Source organism: Miscanthus floridulus, chromosome 18 (genome assembly GCF_019320115.1).
Source record: "Miscanthus floridulus cultivar M001 chromosome 18, ASM1932011v1, whole genome shotgun sequence".
Lineage (NCBI taxonomy): Eukaryota > Viridiplantae > Streptophyta > Magnoliopsida > Poales > Poaceae > Miscanthus > Miscanthus floridulus.
In genome coordinates this window covers 109,566,622-109,575,372 of record NC_089597.1, presented here as the reverse complement: position 1 = coordinate 109,575,372, position 8,751 = coordinate 109,566,622, and the positions used below count along the sequence as shown (strand labels likewise).

The 8,751-nt window shown below is 44.2% G+C and overlaps 1 pseudogene; it reads left to right on the top strand.

Moving 5' to 3' along the window:
* Positions 1-4,929: 4,929 nt before the first annotated feature.
* LOC136522309 (glutathione S-transferase T3-like) lies at positions 4,930-8,496 on the top strand (annotated as a pseudogene).
* Positions 8,497-8,751: the final 255 nt, after the last annotated feature.

Here is an 8,751-nt window from a genome sequence, read left to right as displayed (position 1 = left end):
TATCAAAAATGACATGCACTATTTTTCCCAAGTAGATCTAGTGATAAGGAACCTAACAAATTTTGTTTCAACAAATTTGGAACAAGTTTGATCATCCAAACATTTTTCAAACCATTTCTGTTTTCAAATAATAAAGAATAAATTGAAAACAATTCTTTAAAACTCTACTGGGCCGGCCCGTGGAAATGGACTGGCCCACGGCCACAGCCGGCCTGCTCAGCCGAGCGAAGAGGTGAGCGGCGGCCTAGCTCGGGGCTCGGCCCAAGCCAGCCTGGCCCAGCTCGGCCGGGCAAGGCCACGCCACTGCGGCTGGGCCCTGCCGGGCAGCGACCGAGAGCAGGGGAGGCGCTCCACCGGCCGGTGCTCACCGGCGGCAAGCCCTCCCGGTGGCGCGGGTGGTGCCAGCGTGTATGCCATGCCGAGCCGCAACGGCTGGGATGGTGGAGGTGGCCCGGCGGCGTGACGAGCCACCCGGCCGCGGCAGTGCTCTCGCCGGAGAGGAAGGAGGCGGCCGCGCTTGGTTCTTACCTCGACGACGACGGCTGCAAGCGAACGCAAGTGAAGCAGGGAGGCTAGGCGGAGCTGCTGGCGGCGTGAATCGGGGAATGGAGGCGTGGGAGGGGTATGCTGCCGTCGAGGCAGCGGCGGCGGCGGTGGCGAGCTCGTGTTGCGCGCGGGCGGAAGCTGCTGCTGTTGCTCTGCGGCTGAGAGAGCGGGAGGAGTAATGGGGAGGAGGCAGCGCTGCGGGGCAGAAGAAGGCGCGCGCGTGGAGGTGGAGCCAGGCCATGGCTGCCGCGCGGCGGGCGTTGCCAGCGCAGGGCGGCCACGCGGCGAGCACGCCCTGACGCGGTCGGGGCACGACGCGGCGCGGCGCGGGCAGGCGCACGGAGGCAGGCCGGGCGCGGCGCGGTGCTGGGCTGGGCCGAGCGAAGCGAGGCGCGCGCGGCGCGGGAGGCTCGCTGGGCCGGCTTCGGCTGGCGGGCCAGAAGCGAGGCGGCGACCCGCTAAAACAGAAAACATTCTTTTCAATTTCCATTTTCAATAAATTTTCAAATAACAGTTTTCAAATATTATTTTGAGCAAGAAAATGACCTCTTTTGAAAATGTACCAAAAATGAAAGTTGCTTAGAATTTAATTCCCTACAACTTTGCTTTTATGACCAAAGTCCAATTCTACCTAGATTTTAAATTATACAATCAAAGTTAAATTTTTAACTCAAAACCCTAATTTTTGAGAATTATTTTTAAAGAAAAATTTGGCAATAATTCAAATACAAACCTTGCTCCAAAAATTGTGCTAAACAATTCTAGATGATTTACAATCATAACCAAACAAGTTCTACTAACCTAGCAAGCAAGAATCAGAGCAAAACAACTCTAATAAGTGTATGCATCATTTACGTTTCACAAACATGTTTCGCATGTTTCGAAGTAATGTTTCAGTTATTATATGTAAGATTATGCATGTATGAATAGGATGCTTGATGATGCACGATATGTATGATTAGCAATGCCTAAATGCAGGCATAACACCGGGGTGTTACACCATAGTTCAATAGGAACATAGAGAAAATGAAGACCCTGGATCATAAGGCCTATGCATGGTTGCACAAGATGCCTTTCAACACCTAGGTCAGAGCTTACTTCAGAACTTTTCCAAAGTGTGACCTATTGCTGAACAACAGCTGTGAAGTGTTTAACAGTTATATCTTAGAGGCAAGGGAGATGCTAATTCTTAGTATGCTAGAGTAGATCAAGGAACAACTAATGTCCAGGTTCTACAAAAAGCAGAGGGAGGTGGGAGAAGAATGGCAGGGACCCATCTATCCTAAGATAAAGAAGATAATTAATAGGAACATAGAATGGGCCAATACATGTTATGCAATGCCTGCTGGACAGGGCATATTCTAGGTACAAGATAGGGACTATAGTTTCATAGTGGACATCAATATGAAGACTTGTGATTGCAGAAGGTGGGACCTCACTGGAATCCCATGCTCTCATGCAATTTCATGCTTGAGGCATGAAAGGATCACACCAGAGTCAGTTGTACCTGAGTGTTACTCTTCCAATAGCTATCTCAGTGCTTATGGCCACAATGTGTGGCCGTGTAAAGACAAGAACACATGGCAGAAAGTTGGAGGCAATGTAATTCTACCACCAGTATATGTGAAGAAAGTTGGAAGGCCTCTTAAATCAAGGAAGAAACAGCCATATGAGGTACAAGGTAGTCATGGACCAAGGTTGACAAAGCATGGAATTCAAATGACATGTAGATACTATGGAGACAAAGGACATAACAGGGCTACATGTAGCATGAGAAAGGTTGGACTAAAACCCAAGATACTTGCACAGAGGATCCAAACTTCTATGCCAGTTCAAACTAAAGAGTTTTTTGAGGAAGCTACAACTAAAGATTATAGTGACATGACAATGATGCTAGTTCAAACTTCTATGCTAGTGATTAGTCATGTAACTACTCATGTGACAACATATTGTACTAGTATGTCTTATCTAAGTTGTCAATTTTATGTTACAGGTTTTCATGTTTGGAGAAATTGACATGTCAATGATGTCCCATTTATCAAGTACCATGATGTCCTAGATGCAAGCAGAGGTTAGTGTCACTATCATTTAATTCCTCCAGATCACCCAACATCTTATTCAAACTAATCATCTCCATTCTCAGTTATCACAGAGTAGATTACTGGAAAAAGAACCACTTCTATTTTCAAGCTTCATATTGTCTAACCAACCAGTAGCTAGGCCAGTTCCACCCACTACTGCAACAAAGGCTGGGAGATCAAGGTCCACTGCTGTGAAGAAAACAACTACTACAAAGAAGACTATTGCTGGCAAGAAGAAAACATCCCACAAGAAGGTTTCTGCTGCAATAAACAATCCTGATGGTGTTGTTGGTTGAAGAGGACAAGTAATGATGTGTGTGAAATTGTAAACCATGCAAAAACTCTAAGTGCATGTTCATTTTTTCTGCCTTTTGTACAACAGAAAGATGACCTTTTGGTTAGGTATAACTATGTGAATGTTTTAGCTCGAAACATTACAAAACTGTGTGAATGTTTCAGCTGCAAACATTAGGAAAACAAACTACATATTTTTCTATCTTTTGTATATGGCTTTTGGTATGCTATACCAGCAAAACTATATGTATGCTTTGGTTGCAAAACAATGCTCCAGTTCACTGGAATGATATCAAAGCATCTTTGGATTATCAGTTAATTTTCTGTGTACACTCTATGTTTGTTGAAATCAGTTTGGATTTCTTTCATTTTTCAAGATAAGAGAAAAATTGCAAACTCACATTCACATTTTAGACAATACACCTTCAAATTGCATAGAACTTCATAGCTTAGTCATTCATCCGTACATATTCAGACCTTAATGGTGATTACAACCAGGATCAAGAACAACAACAAGGTAATACATAGAGCCATGAAACAAGTCAGTTGCATCAACCTAACTAAGTTGTCACCAGTTCTAACCAAGGTTTGCAAATGTTTCACAATATCAGCATCAACAGCAATGCCTCTTTCCTTTTTTATCCCTACGGTTGCTTCCTGCTCTTTGGATTCCACAACTTGCTCGGCATTGGAGGCACTTGCTTGCTCCTGCGGCATTAGATGCTGAGAAAATCCCATGCCCTTCTTCTTCAAAGACTCAACATGTTCGATATACTCCTTCTTCCATTTGAAAAAGGGACAACCCAAGCCTTTGCGCTACAAGCAAGAGGAAAGGATCAATCTTCACTACAAACTGCAATGTAAACATCCAGTTGAATCAAACCAGTTTGAATCTCACCTTGTGGGCGGGCAACAGTAGAAAACCTCACTGTCGCTCTAGGGTTGCTTCGAAACACGCCGAACCACCTGCCACTTGTGGCATTCTGTGCACCTAATCAGTGGAACATCACCTGGTTTACCCAGATCTACAGCGGAGGAGCTGGAATCTTGAGGGAACATCGGGGATTTGAGGAAGACACCACTGTCCGGACGTCGTCTGAGATCCAGGGACGATGGCTTCGAAGGGAAGGGAGAGGAAGGGATGAAGAGTGAGGGAATGGAAAGGATAGGGGGCTATTGCATAAAAAAAACGATTGGACAAAGGGCCCTCACGTGCTGCTCACATGACCTATGGACACGGTGGCTGCTGACATGTATTGCTACGTAGGATCTATTCCCCAAACAGGAGGGATATGGACCTAAATGGCACAACTTAAAAAGTTTATATACTCAAATCTGCACTTTCAGAGTTAATGGATCTGAATGACACAGCACAAAAAGTTGATAAACCTACGGATGCATTTATCTTAAAAAAAAAGAGGTTGTCCACCTGGAAGTCACGGTACCATTTAACCATCTCAGTGTCTGTTTGGATCACCTTAGATTATAGTAGTAACCATGTAAAATAATCACTAGACAATTCAAAATAGCCGAGTTAATATTTTAGATATAATAGCAAAATAAACACCAGACAATCTGAAATGGCCTAGTTTAATACTTCAGAGTATAATGATACAACTAACAGGTTATCGTGATCCTATAATCCATCTCAAACTTGCTGATGAAAGATTGTATGTGCTCAAAAGACCAGATCTTACAATCTAGCATCTTTAATCCAGAGATCAAATAACATATAGATTATTTTAGTCCATATATATAATCTAAATTAATATAATTCTGTTCACAATCTAGATTCAGATCCAGTGGCCTTTTGCCGTTGCCTGGCCCAATCCTTTCTGCCGCAAAACAGCCCAAACCAAGTCTCGGTCCGTTTAGGTTTTTGATAGGCCAGTCATTCCGAAGCCCATCAATCAAGGGAACAAGTAACGGCCCATACAGTAACATGAAGCCCAAACCACTTCTTTCTTCCTCTCTCTCTCTCTCTCTCTCTCTCTCTGTCCGTTTCGTCGTCTCGGGTTTCGCCGTCTTCCTTCCGGCTCCGTCTCCCTCGCTCGCTGAATCCGAGCCCTAAACCCTAGAGCTTGCCGGCTGGGCCCCCCATGGCGGCAATGGAGGACGAGGAGATGGAGAAGAAGGTGCACGAGTACCTGCAGCGCAAGGGCTTGCGCCTCGCAGAGGTCGCGGTGCAGGGAGACCGCAGCCGCGTCCCTACCTCCGCGCCCCCGCACATGCTGGCCAGGTAGCCTTGACCGCTTTCCCCAACTTGTCGTGGGGTCCCTGGCTACTGCCCGCTTGTCTCGGCTGGTGGCAAGTGCCAGTGCCGCAATCTGTGGCCATTTCAGTCACATCTCTAGTTGTTTGGGGACGGAGAAATGGGCTACACCTACACTTATATGATTATAGTTTTGTAGAGGAATGAGTCGATAAACCAGCAGCAAATTTTTACTCAGATCTCAACTCCACCTGGAAGTCCTGTGACTTCCAGTTGATAATAGGCTGCAGCCTGATCTTTGCTTGGAAGTAATTAGATGCTAGTGTTCAGTGTTAATGATCCTTCGAATTTTGTATCCTGTAATGTTGAACTGTTCATGCCTGCATATCCTTCTGTTCTTTTGGTTCTGACACCGACTTATACTAGAGGTTATACATGCTTATATGATTGCTAACTTGCTAAGGATTAACTGATCAGAGTCTAAGCACACATAAAAAAATGATGAACTTGCTTTTTGTTATATGCCCCTTTGGCTGACAGTTAGGAATTGTTCATTGCTTCTCCTATTTGAGTGAAATCACATTCTGAATGTATGTACCAGCTGTATCATTTGGCGATGCAGTGGCATGGATTTCCTCATTTTACTATGCTACTGATTGCAGTATGCCTGGTGGCTTTCTAAGCTTCCCCCCAAATGGTCATGCTTATTTTGCAGCCACCATGGCCTCCACAACCACCACCTGGTTCAATGACTCAACATGTTGCGTTGGGTTCACAAGGCAAACCTGCCATCAACGTTGACGATGGGGATGATGTTAGGACTGAGAAGCGCCTGTCTTGGAAACCAGATGAAGACTTGAGATTGGTAAGTAATAAAATCATTAAATTGGCCTTGACCAAGAATCAAGCTATCTCTGACCTTGTAAGCTAAATTGTAGGTGCGCTCCTGGTTAAAGTATTCCAATGACCCTTTCAGCGGTAATGGCAAGAAAGAGCAATATTGGGGAGATGTACTTGCATTCTACAATAGCACTACATCGACAAAACGGACGAGGAAAGTGAAGCATCTCAAAGACCGGTTTCAAAAGATTAAGAGATGGGTAGGTTTTTTCTGCTGGTCTTTGAAGAAGGCTGCATCAAGTGATGTCAGTGAACAATCAGATGACCAATTGATAGAAAAGGCTCTGCAATTTTATTTGGACGACTATAAAGAAGGCCCATTCATAGTTATGCATTGCTGGAAGGTTCTTCGTGACGAACCGAAGTGGCATGCAATATTGGAGGACCTTGAGAAATCAAACAAAAGGAAATTGGGTGATGAGGGGGAGGTGGGGAACAGCACACCCACACCTGAAGATACCCAAGAAAAGGAACTTCCAATAGTAGTGAAAGAATTCAAGAAACAATGCAATGGCAAAGGCAAGGCCAGAGATAGTGACACTGATTTGAGTGAAGCTATGAAGAAGTACATGGATATTCAGGCTGCTGCTAAAAAACGTCATGATCAATTCATAGAGATCCAGCTGCGGGTTTCTGATGCAAAGGTCGAGGCGGCAAGGCTCAAGAGGGAGGCTGCCATGCTGAAAACATACAACTCTTTCATGAGCATGGACACTAGGGAGATGACTGATGAGTTGAAAGCTGAGCATGCAATAGGCATGAAGCTTCTGCGGGAGAAATTGTTTGGCAACAAGAATTGAGGTACTTGCAATATCTGCACTTAGGCGATAGCTATGTAGGTAGTTTGGGTCTGGTTTGGTTGCATTTTTCATTACTAATCTAATCGTCCCTTAAAAATATCTGTCTGACCACTATGCATGGCAAATATAATGCAGTCCAAATAAGGAATAAGCATGCAGTCTGAAAACATAGTTACTCCCAAACAGTCCTGTTATCGGGGTGCTGCAATCTCGCTTCAATTTTGTGCTAATCTAGCACAACTCTGGAGCCATAAGGTTATTGGAAGAATAATGCAAAACCTCTATTATTCTTTGTGACGTGATATAGTTAAAGATGAGGGAGATTTGGTGAGTATTCTTTGACTTGACAGCCCAGGACATCGACTGTTCTTCCACCTGAAGTGCAAAAAGGCAATAACATTAATACAATACTTCAATGATACACGCATAATGTTGATTTCCATGTTTGTCGAACACATAAGTGAAAAGAGACTTAGTTAAGCATATTTGGCAATAGGCAAAACAATGAGTAGTTGATCTTGATCTTTTTGGTAACCTCTCTAATATACTTGTTTGGACTTTGGTGTCATAATTTAGATACCTTTATTTAGTAAAGTATCTTTATACTGGTTAATATTAAATAATCATACCTTTTCATATCAGGTGAATGCTAAATGGTCATGCTGAGGTGCTGAATTTATGGCTTCCCTAAGGTAAAGTTCTCTTTCTTCTGTGAAGCATCTTTTTATTACAGAAAACAAACATAATTTGGAGAAATAACTTATATGCACGTAATACTGGTGACTTCTTTGTGAAATACTTATATGTATTGGTGCAGGAAATTGTAATGTACTTCCCTCCATTCCAAATTATAAGATGTTTTGACTTTTCTAAATATGCAGCTTTTGTGATGTACTTAGGATATACACTCTTGATACCTTGGGTGAAGCAATGAATAGAGAAAAGCCAAAACGCCTTACAATTTGGAACAGAGGGAGTAGTAGGGTTGCTGTTAGAGATGGTTAATACTGTATGTAGATGAAATTTATGTCATCAGGATTTTTTTTTATATACAGGTATGGAAACTGCTATGGAGGTGTTGCATGGACAGGATTTCCATGGTTGTCTCAAGAAACGCCGGTGTAATCCCTTTTGCTGTCAACGTGTTCTAACCCTCCTGTGATACCGATGTAAAGGATGTAAAGGTGTTAACATGGTAGCAGTACTTTTTTTTTTGGAGATAACATGGTTAGTGATGAACTAGTTTGATTTGGGCGCCTCTTCTGGAATCGATGCATCGCTAATGCTAGGAAGCGGGTGTCCGGGCGGCTGGACGCACCGTTGGTGGGCCACACGACGCTAGCACAAGACCCTGTTCCACCGTTTCTAAATAAAAAAAAATAGTTTGTTGATGTACTCGTTCCTATCTGCTCACTTGTTCCTATCTGCTTGCTTGCCGCCTACGAGGTGCAGCGCTCGGGCGCTGACCCTGCTAGGCCACTCTGGCGCGCTGCTGCCGCCATCCCCTGTGGTGCCTCCGTCCCCCGTTGCACCAAGCCTGTCCTCTGCTGCGCCCAGGGTGCGTTGGCCTAGGCCGCGGAGTAGGTGCTCGCTCAGGGGTGCTCGCACGCCTCGCATTGGTGCTCTCCCATGCCGCTGAGCAGGTCTTCGGCACACCAGTGAGCTCCATGTACTGTGGTGGCGTCGAGCTTCATAATTCGTCCAAGCAACAAGGTGACATTGTGCACTGGAAACGCATGTGGTAAAAGTATGTTTTAAGTGTTTCAAATGTTTTTATCTGGATGTTGCAAGTGTTTTATGTGGATGTTGTAAAAATAGATTGGGATGTTGCATATGTTACAATTGTTGTACATGTATGTTGCAAGCTTTTGTTCCCAATGTTTCAGTTGTTTTTCCATATGTATGTTGCAAAGTGTGT